At 38.7% G+C, this 19895-nt stretch overlaps 1 protein-coding gene across 13 annotated transcripts in view; it reads left to right on the forward strand.

The window, feature by feature from the left end:
* FOXP2 (forkhead box P2) overlaps positions 1 to 19895 on the forward strand; it is a 350478-nt gene that overhangs the window by 52806 nt on the left and 277777 nt on the right. The window contains exon 1 of one of the 13 annotated variants that reach the window (XM_083699193.1): positions 8 to 132. The exons of the other annotated variants lie outside the window; for them this stretch is intronic. The gene's annotated coding sequence lies outside the window, so the exon portion shown is untranslated. Of the gene's footprint in view, positions 1 to 7; positions 133 to 19895 lie in introns of those variants that run through there. 13 annotated transcript variants of the gene reach the window in all.

Below are 19895 nucleotides of genomic sequence, written 5' to 3' on the forward strand. Positions count from 1 at the left end.
TGGGCGGAGAAAGGTTTAGGATTGAAAACAGGAGGGGCAAGCTGTGCCCACAGTGGGGAACACAGAGGCTTGGAGCAAGCATTCCGGGAACAAGACAGATGAAATAGGTAGAACTCCATGGTCGGGCTGAAGGTCAGAACCATCTTGGTTGGTTGACTGAAGGCTGGCTGGGACAGAGACATGGAGATGTCTTGGAATCTGATGCTGCACTGCATCTTGACACCCTATGGAAATGCGACCCTGGGTAAGCTCCTGGACCCCCCTCAGCAGAAATTGAGTGTGGCGCACAATCATAGAATCATAGAGTTGGAAGAGACCACAAGGGCCATCGAGTCCAACCCCCTGCTAAGCAGGAAACACCAACAGAGCACTCCTGACATATGGTTGTCAAGCCTCTGCTTAAAGACCTCCAAAGAAGGAGACTCCACCACACTCCTTGGCGGCAAATTCCACTGTCGAACAGCTCTTACTGTCAGGAAGTTCTTCCTAATGTTTAGGTGGAATCTTCTTTCTTGTAGTTTGGATCCATTGCTCCGTGTCTGCTTCTCTGCAACCTTCCTAACAATATTGTATCAGCATTTCAAAAGTTTATTTGCGTTTGAAACTTTGCTATATTGGATACATTTTTACATTATTTTAAGTAAATATAAGTAAGTATATGTTTGTATTTCCAGGAAGTAGACAGGATTCATATGAGGAAATGGAAACTTAGATGTTGATTGTTACTCTACCATTTACATAAGCCCATCTTCAACCAAAAGGATATAAAAGACGGCAGCATCACAAATACTGTAGATAAGATGTGTAATTGCAGAAGCCATCTGCTCTATGGGGGGTGTTTGTGTATTTTATTAACACCAGTAATGTTGAACTAATTAACAGAGATCCCTCACAAAGCAATGCAGGTCTTAAATATTCCTGAACAGAAAAATAGATGGGTTTAATGAGAAAGCTGTACAAAGGGTTTTTGTTTTAACCCTATAGTACTATTGTTGTTTGAAGCCCCTAATTCCAGACATGAGCACTAGTTACCATAGACTTTTTTTTTATTCCTAATTACTCCAAATAATTACAAAGTTATTGTAATGTTGAAATCAATGAATAGTTTACTTAAGCCCACTGATCACAGTGGGTCTACTCTTGAGTAGCATTGGTATCCTCTGTTAATGTCAGCAGTTTATTCATTTTTGCAGTCATTGACGGTAGGAAAAGAAGCTCAAATTCCAAATGATATAAGGTCTAAGGTGTAATGTGTTGAAGACTGAGATTAAGATAAAGGAGGGCCTGGATTGTAGATGAGGGCTAGGAAGGCTGTGAAAATCAACAAACGAGAATCTAGATATAAACATTAGCAATAAGTTCAGATTGAATAAGATAGAGGAAAGTTTCCAGAGAGAACAGAAATAGAAACTCTCATTTGTTCAGGATGTCTGCTTGTGACTGAAAGTCGGCACATGTTTAAAACATGTGTATGCATGTCTACTAATGTCAGATAAGGATGTACAGTAGCACCTCAGCTTACGTTACCCTTGGGTAATGTAAACTTCATGTTGCAAAAGCGGCAAACCCGGAAGTGTTTCGCCATGCGCATACGCAGAAGTGGTCCCTCCAGTTGCAGAAACCTCAGGATCCGACCAGAGTGGATCCTGTCTGCAACCGGAGGTACCACTGTATAGGTTTGCATTTTTGAAGCTTTTAGCTGTCCTGATATTTCATGGTAGTATTCTTATGTGGGTAATTTTACAATTTTAAGGTGCTGGGTTAAAGTTAAAATATTCAGAGGGAAAACACCTCATTGTTCTTATTCCATATGTATTGCAGAAATCATTTAGTAATAACTGTATTATTATGAGTTTGTGGGTGCCGTACACTTGTATTCCCTGGACCCAGCAAGTTTTAGAAGATTGGCTATCTTCCAATGCTCAGGTGATTGCCTGGGTGATGGGCCATTAAGAAAGCAAAAGAAAGGGGGCTTTGTGCCAGATGACAAATGGGTGGAGCCTCTCCTCTGTGTCTTTGAAAGACAAAGCCTGAGTTTTTTTATTGAGAGTTTGCTGTAATGCAACCTAGAAGTAAAGCTGCAGGCTGGAAAACCAGAGAGGCAGCGCACAATGTTTGATTTCTCCTTGCAAGGAGTGTTAATGCTGTGAACCTCTTCATTGTAGGTTCAGGTTGTATGTATGTGCACATAAACCATATATCATAAAGACACCACAGTCTCTGCTGTACCTCATTCTGAAAAGGAAGCAGAGACCCAGGAAAGCGCCTGGAACCCCTGGACTCTTGCACTGCTTTGAGATTGATGTGCAACACTATGATAAATAAAGGGAAGGGAGAGTCCTGGCTAGCTCAGTTGGTAGAGCATGAGACACTTCATCTCAGGGTTGTGAGTTCGAGTCCCACATTATGCAAAATAATCATGCATTGCAGGGGATTGGACTAGATGATGCTTGTGGTCCCTTTCAACTCTACAATTCTATGACTGTGATTCTATTTTATTTACTTAACAAAATGCATATGCTGCTTAATAAAACCTAAGCGGTTTACAATTTTGAGACAAGAGTAAACAAACAGGAAGGTAGGTATCCAAGATAGGGCCTGCACAGGAATATAGTTGTTTGAAAGGTTTTCCCTAGCTTGACTAATTTAGAGCTCTATTGAGTTTTGAATGCTGATATTCCTAGTTTCTCTTTATATTTCTATGGGATGAATATAACCCATCCTAGCACTTTTTGCGATTTGAGGCCCAATGCATTCACTAAAGACAGCTAGTTTACATGGCACACTTTAGCTTCCTGTCCAGGGATAGTATACGGGTTGCCTTTAGTGTAGCGTTTTAATTTAACTGATGAAAGTTAATGCCTATAATCATCTCCATATTAATTGTGTCCCTTCCTTCTGATTGTTGGGCAAAATGTCAGTAGAATTCTTGGCTCTGTTTCATACGCAAAATGTAAGAAAAGTAGGTTAGAAGGAAATGACCTTTGTTAGTTCAAGAAAGGCTGCTGGTGCCAGCTGGGTGAGAAACTAGATATGTATATACAGAACTGTAGAGAATCTCTGGTGACTTAGTTACTTGCGCAACTTTTAGTGTTTTGTCAGTAGCATAAGTTTTAAGACACATGAAGTATTTCCAGGAAGTTTGCAAGCTGATGGCATTGTAAATATTTAAGATGATTTAAAAGGTTGTTCCCTATTCAGTGTTTGTGGAGGATTAAGTGCTTATATTGCCTGAGGATATTTTTTGTTTTCCCTCAAAAAGATCTACTAAATGCAGAAATTGTGCTGCTAAAACATTTGGTTGGCACAGATATTCGCAAACCTAAAACTGCTGGAGCCAAACCTTTTTCGGTATTTACTTCGCAGTGTTGCACTTGCAATACAACTGCCCATCTGTGATCCTCATGTGATGCTTTGCTGTCTTTGGCAGTAATGCAGATGGATTGCTTGAGGATGTATGTGGGAAGAAGGGAATGAAAGCCAGTGACACTGACAAGTGGCTCCCTCACTTTTAGATCCTTCATAACTTCACTGCTTGTGGTTGCGCCATTCGAAATAAGTAATTTTTAATTTCTAGTAGCGCCTGTCTTCTCATGCAGTGTGACAATACCGTGCTGTTTTTACAGCACCCAGTATTTTTAGGCAGTTTTATAAACCTTCTGAAAATACATTAAGAAAAATAAGGCTAAGCTGGATATGTTTAGAAAGGCGTCTCTGGCTAGAGTTAGGAAAATAAAAGTACAATTCAGCACCAGGAAGCTGAATCTCAAATCCCAATCACAAATTGGCAGCTGTAATTAGGTTCTGAAAAACATGTTAAGAATTTCGTGAGGTAATACATCATTCTTCGAGAGGGCAATATATCACATTTGCTATGGTTTGTGAGGACTTGAAAGAAAAGAAAAATGTGGTGGTGGGAGACTAGCTTCAGAGCAAATAAGTCCTTTGTACGACAAAGTAAGTCAGGGTTAACACACACTATTGTGTTAAGCACATCTATGGCTCCAACTGCTCTATATAACCTGGGAACTGCAGTTTGAGTTGTGTCCCCCCACAGAGCTACAATTCACAGTGTTCCCTAGGAAGAGGTTTTGATGGTTATACCAGTCTGGAAGTTGTAGCTCTGCGAGGGGACAATTTTCAGCACCCTTAACAAACTACAGTCCCCAGGATATTAATTTTTTTTAAGGGGGAAGCCAGGACAATTTAAAGTGGCACAATACAGCTTTAAATATATAGTACAGATGGGGCCTGGTTCTAAAAATCAGTTTAGATGGTATTTTGCACACAGGTCTTTCTTTTGGGGCAGGGCGGGGCGGGAATTAGCTTCCAGAATGCCTTTATTATAGAAGTGAATTCATCTAGTTAGTGTGACATTTAGGTATTAATCTAAGACAGAGTATCTTAATTTTGCTGTAGCGCAATATGCCTGCCAGTAATTTCATATAATCGGCACGAGCAGTACAGTAGTGCTGCAAGACAAAGTGTTTTATGGAGGTCAAAAGAAGATTCAGGACAAGGCTGATGCAGGAGTAAGGTTTGATGCTGTAGCATTCCTTAGGCTTTTGAATGCTGGAATGGCAGGTTAAAGCCATTCTCAGTGTCCATTTTGTGGCTGTAAGTGAAAAGGGAGTGTGGCATATCAAGAGAATAAGATTGGAGATAACTTAAGTAAAATAAAACATTGTGTGGCGATGGTTATTTTTTTTCATACATAGTATGTATTTTTTTGTTTTTGTATCCCCCCCCCCCCCGTACATAGCATGTGTTTTTGTATTGTAAATTGCCCTGTGATCCTTGGATGAATGGCGGCATAGAAATTTAATAAAATAAATAAACAAATAATATATATCCTAAAGAATTTTAAGAGTCATGAATTTTTACACAGCGATTTTAGTGAGTTATATGGAAAATAAATGACAGGCATCAGTGGAGGATGAACTTAATATTACTACACTTGCTTAGCATGGGGTGCTATTGTCATTACCTTGCCCCTTGTACCTAACTCCTTAGGATGGTTTGAGTCTTACATAGACGGTATCTGTATGAAGACAGGAGATGGGTGGGTTATATTGTGATGTTTACAAAGCCAGAAAAGGAAGCTAAGAACTTTGAAGTGTAAATAAGTGTGCAGAAATTGTAAAACAAGATTCAAACACTGGGTACCAAGTCATGTAGAAAGGAATAACTTATCTCCTGTTGAGAGTCTTGTTCATGCATGAATCACTAAGAATCAGCCTTCTGGCAATGAGGGGAAGTTGTTGTAACATTAACTGAGGGTGAACACAGATGACCAACTTACAGGTGATAAATGTGAGTAGGTTTATCCACTTATTAAGTGTGTACTAAAATTGCAACATGCAAGTGACTACCATGGATGGATTTTGTTATTTTGCATGTGTGTAGGAAGATAAGGAGGGATGGCTGCCTCAAACACATGGAAGGTTAAGGAGGAACGATAGACAATTGGTTACATTGCTTGTTTAACTTGCCCTTTACTGTATAATTGTTGTTTCCAAACAAATTGTAAGGGACACAGGTGGCGCTGTGGGTTAAACCACAGAGCCTAGGACTTGCCGATCAGAAGTTCGGCGGTTCGAATCCCTGCGATGGGGTGAGCTCCCATTGCTCAGTCCCAGCTCCTGCTAACCTAGCAGTTCGAAAGCACGTCAAAGTGCAAGTAGATAAATAGGTACCGCTCCAGTGGGAAGGTAAACGGCGTTTCCGTGCGCTGCTCTGGTTTGCCAGAAGCGGCTTAGTCATGCTGGCCACATGACCCGGAAGCTGTCTGCGGACAAACACTGGCTCCCTCGGCCCATAGAGAGAGATGAGCGCTGCAACCACAGAGTCGGTCACGACTGGACCTAATGGTCAGGGGTACCTTTACCTTTTTTAAACAAATTGTATTTAGCTTTGTTTAGTTTTATGTTTATAATAATATTTATAAGATCCATTTTAGAATTTTTAAAAAGCAGATCAATTCTAGATTAATTTCAGTCTGGGTTTAAGCCTGGTTTTGGAATGCAAAGTGCCTTGGTCGCCCTGTATGATTGTCTTTGTGGGGAGATTGACTAGTTTCATTGGAGGCACAAGGAGTCTTGGGGACACTGAGTATCACCTTCAGCTGTTGGAGCATCTGCAGCCCTGTCTGGACATCCTCTAGATTAGATCACTGCAATGTGTTATATGTGAGGCCCCTTTTGAAGACAGTTCAGACACTGCAGCTAGTACAGATTTCATTAGCCAGATTGCTGACAGTGAGTAGGGGGGTCTGATCATATAACACTGATCTGAACCAACTGCATTGGCTTTCAGTTGGTTTGTAGGTTGAATTCAAAGTGCTGGTTTTGACCTATAAAGCCTTATATAGCTCAGTTCTTTAGGGACCACGTCTACCTGCATGAAATTACCTGGATCTTTCATTTGTCATCTGAGGCACTTGGTTTGCCCTTCGAGGGAGGTATGGGGACAGACATCTTTGGTGGCAGCTCCCCAATTGTGGAACGTTCTCTTCAGAGAGATGTGTATCATTATCAAACCTTGGGAACAAGGTAAAGACATTCCTGGTATTTGGCTCCTAACTGGGGTCGTAATGCATTATTATATCTTCGCCTGTATCAGTGTTCGTAGTTTAGTAGAGTGGGTCAGGATTCCTACTTACATTATTGCATGATGAGGTTAATGATCTTTTATTCTTGTTTAAAATTTTATATTCTATGTGCATTTGTAATTGAAAGTCACTTCGGAAAATATTATATACTGCTGTAACATAGTGGTTAAAACACAACTATGATTGTTTTCAGATTAGAAATAAATCTAAAGAAATATATGCTTTAGGAGTGGAAAAGATTACAGGAAATGTGGTTTGTCATACAGCTGTCTCATTACAGTGTTCAAACAGACCTTTACAAAGAATGTATTTCAACAAAACTCAAAATAATGGGCATAGTACAGTGAAACCTACGGCAATTTCATTTCTTTTTATTATATAGTAAATAGGGATAGAATCTTTGCAGATTCTTTTGACCTTAAAACCTATGAAAAAAATCATTCATAAGCTTAATTTTTTCCAAGTGTCAACACTCTTCCTTCTGTTATAATTGCAGAGGTGTCACTAATGTAAGTTTTTTTCTCACATCATATTAAACAGTCACACAGAATCCACACTTAGACTAAAAAGTTCTTTGCATTCTCAATGTATGTGGAAAAATCTTCACACCAACTTCCTGTAACTCACACTCTAATATAAACTGTTAATCCCAACCTTGTTCTTTCAGCATGCATTCCACTAACAATGTATCACAAATTAATCTAGTTATAAGTTAATTTTGTGTTGGAGAGTAATTTGAGAGGTCATGGCTTTTGTTGTTCCATAGATTCTCAAATAATTTTTTTCTAGAAATATGGACTCCACCCTTCACTTGATGCCAGCATGATAATTATATTGAGTTTAAAGATAAAATAGGTTTTCTTTAATTTAAAGATCTCTAAGGTCCAAACTTGACATTATGGTAATTGCACAAATGCAGTTAACATTTTCTTTCTCTTTTTGGTTATATAAATAGCATTTGTGGGGAAGCCTGAGCAGCCTCAGTACCATAAAGATTGGGGTTAGGAGATGTAACATTTTCTCCCTGCCAGATAAAATGTCTTTTGGAAGCTGCTGTTTCCCCTGAAATGCAACTTTCATTGGCATCAGTGGGAGCTTCCATTGAATTGCAAATAGCAGCTTCTGGGAGATGATATTTGTCGGGACCTTGGCAGGTTGAACTTCTTCATGCCACCTGCCATCATTCTAAGCAGCCATGAGGAAGCTTGATCAACCATTAACATGGGTTCATGGGTCCAGAATTGTGTTCTTGCTGTTAATACCTTTCTTGTTGTATTTTCAGTAGTGCTTGTACAGGCAATTAGCATTAGTTTATTTATGGATGCTGTCTCTAACACACACATAGATACTGCCGGGTGAAGACCAAGGAACTTCTGGTCCTCACATGAACCTAGTAAGTGGGAGCATCACTCAAATGCCTCCTCATATTGCTAGTTTAAATTTCAGTGCTTGGTGTTCTTGATTTATACTGCCCTGAACATACCTTGCCTCAGCTTTGCTGTTGTTCCGTCCAATCCTTCTCTACTAGAAACTGTACTAGAGAGTCTGGAGCAACTCCTGCTTATCCCAAGGATCCCCTCCTTGGGTTATTGTTTTCAGTCACAAGTGGTTGAATAATTCTTGGAATGTAAAATAAGCCATCACCTCATTTTCTGCTCTCCAAGACCTCATCCAGTTTCAGCGAATGAATGACTGTGATTGACTTCTCCTGAAGAATATCATGCAGCTGTGCCTTTTGCTCCTCCTCAATATTATGAAGAACAATTTTTGTTTGTAAATGTCAACACCTCGTTAGAAGACTCTGGTAAAGCTAGAAAAATATGTGTGTTTTAGACTAATCCTAACACATTTATCTGATAAAGGTAAATGTAAAGGGACCCCTGACCATTAGGTCTAGTCGTGACCGACTCTGGGGTTGTGGTGCTCATCTCGCTTTATTGGCTGAGGGAGCCAGCGTACAGCTTTCGGGTCATGTGGCCAGCATGACTAAGCTGCTTCTGGCGAACCAGAGCAGCGCATAGAAACGCTGTTTCCTTTCCTGCCGGAGCGGTACCTATTTATCTACTTGCACTTTGACGTGCTTTCGAACTGCTAGGTTGGCAGGAGCAGGGACTGAGCAACGGGAGCTCACCCCATCAGGGGATTTGAACCACGCAGAGAAATATACCTACCTATTAATGTATAAAGTGTGTGTGAGATAGATAGATAGATAGATAGATAGATAGATAGATAGATAGATAGTATAGAACTAAATCAAAAAGCTTTCATAGCAAGAGTCCATACTGTGATGAGGTTGAACAGGTGGATAGAAGAAAATCTTATTAGTCTATTTTCATTGGATTTCTTTGACATCCCTTGGAGAGTATCAAGAGAGAAATGGGAAATGTGGATCTCCTATAATTTGGTAACTACTCCCTTGGTTTTGGGACTCATTATTAAATAAAAATATTATTAGCCCTTGCCATCATAAAAACATCTGCCTTTTTATGAGTTAAATGGATTTAAAATTTTTGCTCTGAGCTGGAACTCAACGTTATAGGTCTTTGCCCGAAAGCAAATTCTTTTGTCATCTTTTGTTTAATCAGTTCAGCTAAGATTATAAGAAGCTTGGGGAGTTTGTTTAAAAAAAAACAATTTAGCCCTACTAATTCTTCTTTGCACATTCCCGTGTTTGTAATTGCTTGTCCAGATACATATTCTATCCATTTAACACAGGAATCTAGATTAATGCATCTTGAGAACTGTTAATGAATTAGAAATAAGAGAGAGAGGCTGTTTCCCACTTGAAAGCTATAAGCTGAGTCTTTAATCTAGGTAGTTGGATCTTTTCTTAATTTACCATTCTAGTTGGTTCAATGTCTTTTATGGGGTGGAATGAATTAGAACATTTGAAACACTGGCAAAGAGTAAATACATTCAACAAATATTTTAAATGCAAATAACAAATAGCAACAACTAGGTAACAAGAGCATGCATTTAAAAGAAAAAAAATCAAAGCTTTCCCATTTTTAAAAAGTAAACCTAAAGTATGGTGTGGATGAGAAGAGTCGTACAAGGATTCACGATTCGTTTATTAGTCTCACTTTCCAGTGTATTTCTGGATACTGGTGTGCCTATAATTTTTGAAACTGAAGATGAATGGATTGGCTTAAGACTCATAAAACGAAAACTTCTTTAATTGCTTGGAGACCTACTGTGGTCTGATGCAAGGCAATCTCTCTCTGCAGAACTATTGCCTCTGGAGTAGTATTATCCCTGGTGGCCTTGAAACATGAAAACTCAGCCCAAGCTTCAACTTGGGTGTGCTACCCATGAATTCCTGTCAATACTAGGCTACTGGACTAAGTTCAGAATTACTTTTATTGGGAGGGGGAAATACTATGGAGTATAATTGGGCTATACCTTCTGTGAAGATAATTCCACATTTCTCAGCTATTATTTGCTCAAGGGGCACCCATCTTTGCTTAGTATATCTTACCTTTTGGTAAAATAAGTTCTGCCATCTTTCCATGCATTGCCTGTTTTGTATAATTTTTGTCTTTAATGAGAAGTTATATCACTTGATTCCTGTTTGTAGTGCTGTCTGCACATATTTTTGTCAACTCAGCACTTTTGCCATAAAGAAACCTTTTTTTCTTAGCGGTCAAGTCACAGTGTGTTGTACCTGGGAAAAAGGAGCACAGCTTGGAGATGTATTAATGTATTAATGTATTAATAGCCTCTGTAATTGCTGCTGTTGGTATTTTGTGGGCATAGTTCACAACAGTTTGTTTGAAAGGAACACAACTCCCCCTTGTTTCAGAAATGTCACATCATTTTTCAATAGGAGATCACCACCTCTCCTGTTGAGGTTTCCTAATGTAATCCCAGGTTTTGTTTAATTCTTAAATCACTTTATTCACAAATAAAATCAATTACATGGTACCAGTGAAAATCCCCCCAGTTCAAATTCCAACATCAGAAGAGAGATTTCCTTCAGCTGATACTATTTGCATTTTTAAAAAACAACCCTCTGTGTAAATTTAAAGATCCACTTACATGTAGACACTTCCTACCAAGAAGATGTGTATAGGAATGCAGGTTTAGGATTGTAGCCTCATAACCCAACCCTAACCCATGGTTGTTGTTTTTTTAAAGTCTGTTTGTATTGGCAGGTTGAGCGAGACTGAACTTCAGGAAGGGTCAGGATCTCAAATCCCCTACTGACTTAAGTGCATAATAAGTTTTTCGGAGTGGCATTTAACTCTAGATAATTGGGAAGGCTGTAAAAGTTTGTATGAGAGAGCGAGAGAGCCCAGTTCCCTTTTTAGCTTTTTGGTCTTCAGGTTCAAAAGGTGCTGATCTAACAATGGAAAGGCCCAACAGTAATTACCTGGTTGTCTATTTTTGAATCTTCTCTGGAGTGTTCTGCTTCAGCATTAAAAAAGCAAATTAATAAGGCAGCAGTGTTAGGCAGGAGTACTTCCATTCTCTCTTTCTCTCCCTCTCTAGCTGCTTTAGTGAAAGGGCATGAAAACTTAAATGCACAGCAGATTTATTTTATTGACTGGTTAAAATTTATATACCACTTGGCTGTAAAAAACAAAGCTCAGAGCAGTTTGCAGAAAGAATAAAACAATGAAATCATCAGTAAAAACAGTTAAAACATCAATTTAAAATATTGAAATCAATTTTAAAATATACATTGCAGTTTTATGCAGATGCACTCGTATCTCCAAATGTAATGGGACCTGGGGCCAGCCTAAGACATTTTGCTACCTGAGGCAGAGAGATTCATCCTTCCTTCCACTTACTTCAATACTGATAATGGGCCAACATCATCCACCAAACTGAGGGCAGTAGGCTTAGGAGCTCATGCACGGCATTCATCTTCAGTCTTCTTTGCCTCATTGCTGCTGCCTGCCCCCAAGCACCTGGCACCTGAGATCGCTGACTCACTCTGCCTAATGGTAGGGAAGGCTATGATAATTCAGCAGAACATACAAGGGCCCTGACAGAGATGTGCTGCATATTTTCAACACTGGGAGCACCGGCACTCCTGTATGGCCCATACGTTGTGTAGACCCGATTGCACCAACCACAGGAAGCTTTCCTTATGCATTTTTTTGCATGCTGTTTCGTTATGTGATGCATTAGAACAGTGGCTTGCTCGGGAAGGCTTTTCTATGTTAATAGTATTTGTAGTTTGGGTGCGGTTTTCTCTTGGGTTGGAATAATTATTATTTTAAATAAATGGTTAGCTTCTCATTTTGATTTCTCCTGTTAAGTAAAGTTGTAAGACAATGACTAAGAGTGACACATAAAAATTGTTGTTTTTCTTGGTGTTAGTAAAAAAGTTGTTTGCAAAGTTCAAGTTTAAACTTGTATGATAAAAGATTTTTATTGCAATCATAATTTTTGTTTTACTTTTAATTTACCATTGTTTGTACACCTTGAGGGGGGGAGAGATGCAACACTTCTGTAACATTAAGTCTGAGAAATAATTACACTTGGCAGTTTTTGTTTGCAGCAATGCACGAAATGCTGAAGGCTTTTGTACAGTTCAAAGAGCACATTCCACAGTTCTAGCAGTTGTCAGTTGCCTGAAGGGATAATTTGAATTCTTGAGAAAAAATGCAATGGATAATAGTGAATGCCTTCACCATTTGGCTTCTTGTTCTGTTTCTCTGTTTAAATAGTAATTCACCTTTTAAACGAGTTGATTAGAGGACAAAGGAAAATACTGATCTGTACAACTTTAATAACCTTTTGTTTGGGCATTGCTTTGCTTTTTTGTACATTGTTTATAAATTAACTTTTCATTTTGGCTTCTTAAGATTTCTGCTTGTTGGTGTTGATCTTATGGTAGAAATAAGTTATAAGAAACCTAAGCCTGAAACTGATGCTAAACAAAAATTGAGAAGCCCCTACTGGTGAATTCAGTATTAATAAAATTCTCACATGTTTGGTGATAAATAATATGTTAGGATACAAACTTACCAGTTCTGAGTGCCTGGGTTGATGTTGTAGTTTATAGAATCTGGCATGAATTTACAGCATTGGGCAGGTGACGGCTTGGTCTGCATGCTGTTGCTAGGACTTAGCCCTTATGCAGAAATTGATGTTTGGTGATGCTGTAGCTGGGATACGCTTTGAATTTGAGATAGAGAGATTTTTTAAATTCAACCAAATACACAAATAAATATTGTAAAATTGTAGGTTGTGCAATACTGAATTAGGGTTTGTTTGCTGTGCTTGCTTCATTATTGCTGCACCTTCAAGAAACTGTACTTTGAAGGAAATGAACATCCTCTTCTGCCAGGTCACTTCCCATATCATTAGGAATGGTCAAGTATTCCTTATACTGACATCTGCTAAGTTAGCACTCAAAGTTGTTTAGACCTGAAGTCTTCCTTTCAGTTAGGGTCAACCCAGAGAACTGGATCAATGTAGAAAAGGTTTTCCAGTTACCACATACTAGAGATACCATCCTCCTTCATTTTCTTTATTTCATAAAATTAATATACCAATGGATTATAGATAAAAACCTCAGAGTGTTTTAGTGCTCCAAAAGGTATGCGATTGTAAGTTAAGGAACACACTTTAACAGACATGCTGTGTGCACTGTCAACTATGGATGGGGAACTTGTGGCCCTCCATATGTGGTTCGACATTATATCTCCCATTCCTGACCACGAGTCATGCTGATGGGAGTTGGTGTCAAGTAACATCCAGAGGGCAGTAGATTTTGCCCCCCCCCCGCCACTTTTACATTAAAAATTGTGGACCTGCCCTTTGAGCTCAATATTAGGCTGGAGTGTATTTATCCAGGCAGACATTTTACACATGCAACTTCCTCAATCACTTGCTGCACCCAGTCTCGATGAATGTCACAAGTCAGCGAGGACCTCTGCTTCTCTTAGCCGCTTCAGGTATCATTTGAGTGGCTGGCCTTGTAAAACACATTTAGCATAAAAGCTTCTTGATTAAAATCCCAGGGCTGGGAGGGGCCAGTGAGCCCCTACTGTGTTTGCTGATTACTGTTTCTCTAAGAGAAGTGTATCACTAATACTCCTTACTAATTATTCCCAATTAGTAATAATAATATCAGCATAAATTATCCCATTTTTAATCTTTGCAGCAACTCTGAGTTTTACATGACTTATAGCCAAGCAGAACTGAATATGGGTTGCTGCAGTGCATTAAAGTCTTCTTCTTTCGCTTAATGCAGTAAATATATGTAATTCACATTGTCATATGAATAGAATATTATCTCTCAGCATGTTGTTGCTTTCTAGAAAGTCTTTAGCAAATCATTGTTAATTGGATAAGCTTTAATTCATCTCTTTAAGGTAAAAAATAAAATAAAATTCTTCAGGAGGTTCTCAGCCATCTCATAAATAAGACATTGCAGCATAGACCTATGGTTTCAGAGACTTATTTTGACCCAGTTTTAATTTGAATGATATAATTAAAAATAGTGACATAAATAAGCAAATGCTTAATAATTAAACATATAAGAGTTAAGGGGGGGAGTAGTTATATTTTTCTTCTAAATACTGAGGTTCGATGTAACTGCAAATTCATAGTTCCAGTTACAGATAGGTAGCCGTGTTGGTCTGCCATAGTCAAAACAAAAAAAAAATCCTTCCAGTAGCACCTTAAAGACCAACTAAGTTAGTTCTTGGTATTGGTCTTTAAGGTGCTACTGGAAGGATTTTGTTTGTTTGTTTTGTAAATTCATACTACCACTTATTTGGCAGTTCAAATGTTGTTTGCATTGACAGCTCACAATGAAGTTTAAAGAACAGCCATGTAGGTGTTTTAAGCCAGTTGGTGTTATCTCACCTACTTAGGTGTACTATTACAGTACTTAGTATGGCTGGCAGTACTTTAAGTCACAGGTGCTTTATCTGGAGAGGATGATATTTTGTTGTTAGGTAGCTGCTGAGGAGACAGGCAGCCAGGGTCCACTCAATTTTCTAGAGCAAAATGTATTCAGCATGTAAGCAAAAAAGGTGGCATTTTATAGTTTGAGGGCTCCAGTCACTTATCATGGTTTGATCATGTTTGTAAAGCTTGAAACATTTGTATTTATACAAGGAATACTAAAAAAAAATAGCCATTTCTAAATTATTTTAATTTTATTTTAAATATTTTACAGTGGTACCTTGGGTTAAGAACTTAATTCGTTCCGGAGGTCCATTCTTAACCTGAAACTGTTCTTAACCTGAAGCACCACTTTAGCTAATGCAGCCTCCCGCTGCTGCCGCGCTGCTAGAGCATGATTTCTGTTCTCATCCTGAAGCAAAGTTCTTAACCCTGAGGTACTATTTCTGGGTTAGCACAATCTGTAACCTGAAGGGTCTGTAACCCGAAGTGCCACTCTGGAATCCGTTCCAGAGCTTCGGTCGGATCCTGAGGTTTCTGCAACTGGAGGTGCCTGTTCTGCGCATGCGCACGGCGCAATAGAGCGCTTCTGCTTGAGTGGCGAAACCCGGAAAAATATTTCCAGGTTTGCCGTTTTTGCAAATCAAAGTTTATGTTACCCGAGGGTAACGTAAACCGAGGTTCTACTTTATAATAATATAAATAACATAGACACAATATATAAATATAATGTAATGTAAATATAATATAATAATAAAGGATGAATGATAACATAAAAATGAAGGATCGCTGACACGAGTTTATATTATATTTATATTATATACAGTACATTAAATATTATAGTCAGTAAAATATATTGACTATTTATTATATTCAATATAAAAATAAAGGATATTTTATTAAGTTCTGTTGTGAATTCAAAACCTGCTTGTTGATTAGGCAAGTAAAGTTAATCAATAAATAAGATTTTTTCCCCCTACACATAATTCATTAGAACTGAACAAAACCATAGAGTAAATTTTATGTTAAGGAAATAATGTTTGTTTCATAGGCAGAAATGCTGTTTGAGAATGGATTATTTTATTATAGTTAATATATTTCATGATCTTTAAGAATGCTCATCAACAAAGTCGACGGATGTCTCCTGAGACAGATGGATGCAGACCAGTAGATGGAATGGCCTTGATGAGGTCGAGATAATTGAGTGGCAGAAGAAAGAAGTAAGAAACAGGCTAGCATAGATCACTCTTCCAACACTCTTTGCTTGGTCACTGAGAAAGTCTGTTGTGGATCATGGTGCCTCCGTAGAACCCTGATCAAACCTTGTGTAACTCCACACGAGCCTCCGCAGAGACCCAGTAATACTGCCCTTCCCCAAAAAAAGATTCAAATTGATTAGCTGTGTGTATTACAATAGGAAAGGAAACAGAATATCTCTGTCAAGGACAGCTTAATACAGCAGAAGGAAAATTTGGTTATGAATTTTGCAGCTCGCTGTTGGTGAGTTTAAAATAAATGTGTGAGGAGACTTTTCATTTTGTTGACCTACTGTTTTCTAACATTTTGCATTATAGGCCAAATTTGTCTCTTGAATAAGCTCTATTTGGTTTATTTAATCTATTTTGGTATGATTTACAGCCGCATTCAGAACCCCACAGGTGGCCAGTAAAAACTTTAGCAATTTCCAGTGCAGTTTCTCCTGGCATGCGCATATATATATATATATATATGCCAGGAGAAACTGCACTGGAAATTGCTAAATATATAGAGTACACTCTGAAGAGTGAGACATGATTACATGTCATACAGTCTCCCTTTGAGATCCTGACTTTGTTGGGTAGTCTTTTCATTTATGGGTTTTTTATGTCTGCGTTTTTTTACTCTTGTCACGATGGTCCTTTGGTACAAATAAAAACATTTTCAGACCTTTCCAATCTTGGTTAGTTCAAAAAGAAAAAATGATGAATAAAAATATAAGAGCTTAAAGTTATAAGTTGATATATATTGCAGACATCCCATGTCAAAGAAATTAAATGAGTAGCATAGGGATACCTGGGGTTATTTGATAGATATCTATTTTTAAAGTACATGACTTATCTTTGCTTTCTGCGATTTGCCTGCCATGTCTCTCTTTTTGTTCTTTGACCAAACTTCTAGTGAAATTGAAAGTGTTTCTATAAATATCAGAGGCAAAACTAAATGTGATTCAGATTCCAAAAGTCAATGCAGCTGTTGCAGCTGGAGGGATAAAAAGAGTTTTCTGCCCATCAGATGAGATTTCTCAATGGAATAGCACCAGACAGGAAAATTAGTCATAATCCCATGTAAGAGCAGAAAAGTGAGGTCTCAGTTTTCATACAAGTATATATTTCATGTCCAAATAAGCTTGCATGGTTCCACCTTAAAAGGAGGACAAATGGACACTCAGAAAAATAAAATCAGTTCAAAATTTGTCCTTAATGTAAGATGTTTTCACAAGCAATTAATTTGTTTTCTCCCAAACTATATATGGTTTGATTATCCGTGTTACTTGTACATATATAAGCTATCAAGCAAATAAGCTCATAGCACATTGAAGTTTTACAAATCAGCTTTCCATAAATTGCTCTGATAAACAATGAGCTTGTTCACATGTTTCCTTAAATCATAGTTAAAATAAACTTTTAAAATGTAAATGAGCACTGTATTGTCGCACCCTGCTCAGAAATTCTTGAGTCAGTTCTCCCACATTCTTACCTATACTGTGTCAGGAAGGAAACAAACCAGAGGCTGGCTTTGTGTTGCAAACGAATGCTCATGGTTTGTTTTACTCCTTCTAGCCATATCATTATATATATAATTTTATAGAAAAAATAACAAGTTGAAGCATAATAAACCATTTAATTTGACATGCAAACCAAGCCTGTAGCTATATTACCAAAGAAAAATACATGGCTTCATCTCAGAAAACTCTAGAAAGAAAACTATGAAAGTTTGCATCATTGTCATATTTTTGTCATATATATTTTTATAAGTAAACAATTTTCATTAACATGGCTATTCAGAAAGCAGAATAGTAAGTGAAAGCTGCAGTTCTATGTAATAAATGTATCATACCTTTCCTTCCCATAAGGGCAACTAACAACAATCACAAAATAATAATACAAATAACATCAAGATACAGTGGTTATTCTTCTAACCATAAAGTGAACAAATAGGTATGTTTTAAGTTGATGCCTGAAAGTTAATAGAGTTGAGGTAGGAGGACAACTAGCTCTCCACCGAAAGGATGTTCCACATCCTGGGCTCTGCTACTAAGTAGACTTTGCTTTGCATCATTACCATGCCAATGGGGGTGCCACAATGGGGAGTCTCCCCCATTGCTAACAGTGCCTGGACCTTGGCTACTGGAGAAGATGCTCTTTTAAATAATTGGACCCTAAGCCATTCAGAGCTTTATACAATAGTACTGATGATCTGTGAAGTGTTTTAAGCCAGTATACTGAGGTCTAACCTCTGATGACCTTCTGGGAGTTCCCTCACTGCAAGGTTACAGAAAACCAGGCAGAGGGCCTTCTTGGTTAGTGGTGCCTACCTTGTGGAATGCTCTCCCATCAGACATCAAGGAGATAGGTAACTATACAACCTTTAGAAGATCCAAGACAGCTTTGTATTGGGAGGTTTTTTATGTTTGATGTTTTATTATATTTCTATATATGCTGGAAGCTGCGCAGAGTGGCTGGGGTAACCCAGTCAGATGGGCGGAGTACTACTACCCCTATTACTACTGGTTATTATTTAAGGATGAATGACACTTAGCCCTGCCACACTGCCCCATATAATAACTAATCAGTAGCATTCTGTGGCTTCTGGACTGTCTTTGAGGTGAAGCTCCTTGTAGTCTTCTCAAAGTTATCTCATAGCTAATCCATAGGGTAGTACTTCTCCCATCTGTCTGCTGATACTAAATTGCAGACTAAGGCTGTGCCAGTACCATACTCAGGCCTGAAATGAGACTAGATAATCTGCTTTATACAGGAATGTCTACAGCTGGCCAGCCACCAGCCTCTCATTCACCTGGTCCAAGGAAGGGATAGTTTTGACTGCACAGTAGTTGTCTAAAACTAGGGTCCAGGGAGGGCTTATTCAGGAATAGCTGCACCATTAAGTCTTTCAGTATGGTGGGCATTTACCATTTACTAAGTTCATCCAGTCAGTCTTTCCTTGCTAGATATCACATGCTATGGTGGCCTAAGTTCAAGAGGGCAGGTGGTTAGCCTAAGTTCTGCAAGCATCTTGCCATCACCTTCAAGCAGCAAGGACTGAAACTGATCACCCAAACCTTGTTCAGATGATAGTTTGAACTCCCTCACAGGACTTGCCTCAGTTTTGGCCGTTAGCTTGCATACAGCTTTGTCCTCAAAGTGCATCACTAATCCATTACAGTAAACTTCTGACTGGTTAGCAGCTTCCACTATGGATTGGATTTAACTAGCCGCTTAAAAGAGTTCTTCTGGGCAGTTCACTGAGGACACAGTGGAGGCAGAAAAATAAGATTTTTTTCATTGATACTTCTGCCACCTGATATGCATGAATATTGTTGCAAGTTTTGGGTACTGGAATCTGGGGGAGCAAGTAGCCTGTAATTCCTGAAATTGGTGAAAGTTAGAATTGATAAAGATTTGACTAAAATTGTGCCAACCTCTGCTGCATTAAGTTTAGGATAACATCATGCCAGCTTGATATAGCTAGTCAGGAATAAGCCATTAAGATACAGAGACTGAAATGACCAGTCATTGACCACTCAGTGCAAGTCATTAACAAAACAGAAGGCACGACAAGGACAGAGGGGGTGTTTGCCAGGGTTACAATGGGCGATGTTAATAGGGGAAGCAATATTTTGGCAATGTTTTTTTGGGAAGAGGAGGCAGGAAGTGGGCAGAATTCCATGCGGGCTGGGGAGGGAGGCTGTACGTACTCAGAGACCTGCTTCTGCTTCTGCTCTGAACCCAAACTTGCTGAAGATATGGGAGAAGCAACAGGAAACACTCTTGGGGTGTAATATTATGCACACCCTCCATCAAGGATAAAGTGTGTATATGGGCAAAAAAAACCCATGTATCTTTAAGACACCATAGTTTCTGCTGTGCCTCATTTTCCCCAAAGGAAATACAAACCCTGGTTAAGGGCCAAGACCCCTGGTATCTCACACCACTCGGCAGAGATTACAGTGGCCTGTAACAATATGTGCTCTTACTTGTGTTCAGCTGCAGATTTCCAAGAAACACCTAGAATTCTAGAAAATGAAGAAGCTTTTTGGGTTCCTAATGACTGGGGAGGTTGCATGGGAGCCCTTGAGTTGATAGCCCTACCTACCTGGATTTTGGGTCAACATTTTGTGCAGCAATATCTGCTACTTTGCTTCTCATTTATATAA

Source organism: Podarcis gaigeae (genome assembly GCF_964106915.1).
Source record: "Podarcis gaigeae genome assembly, chromosome: 10".
Taxonomy (NCBI): domain Eukaryota; kingdom Metazoa; phylum Chordata; class Lepidosauria; order Squamata; family Lacertidae; genus Podarcis; species Podarcis gaigeae.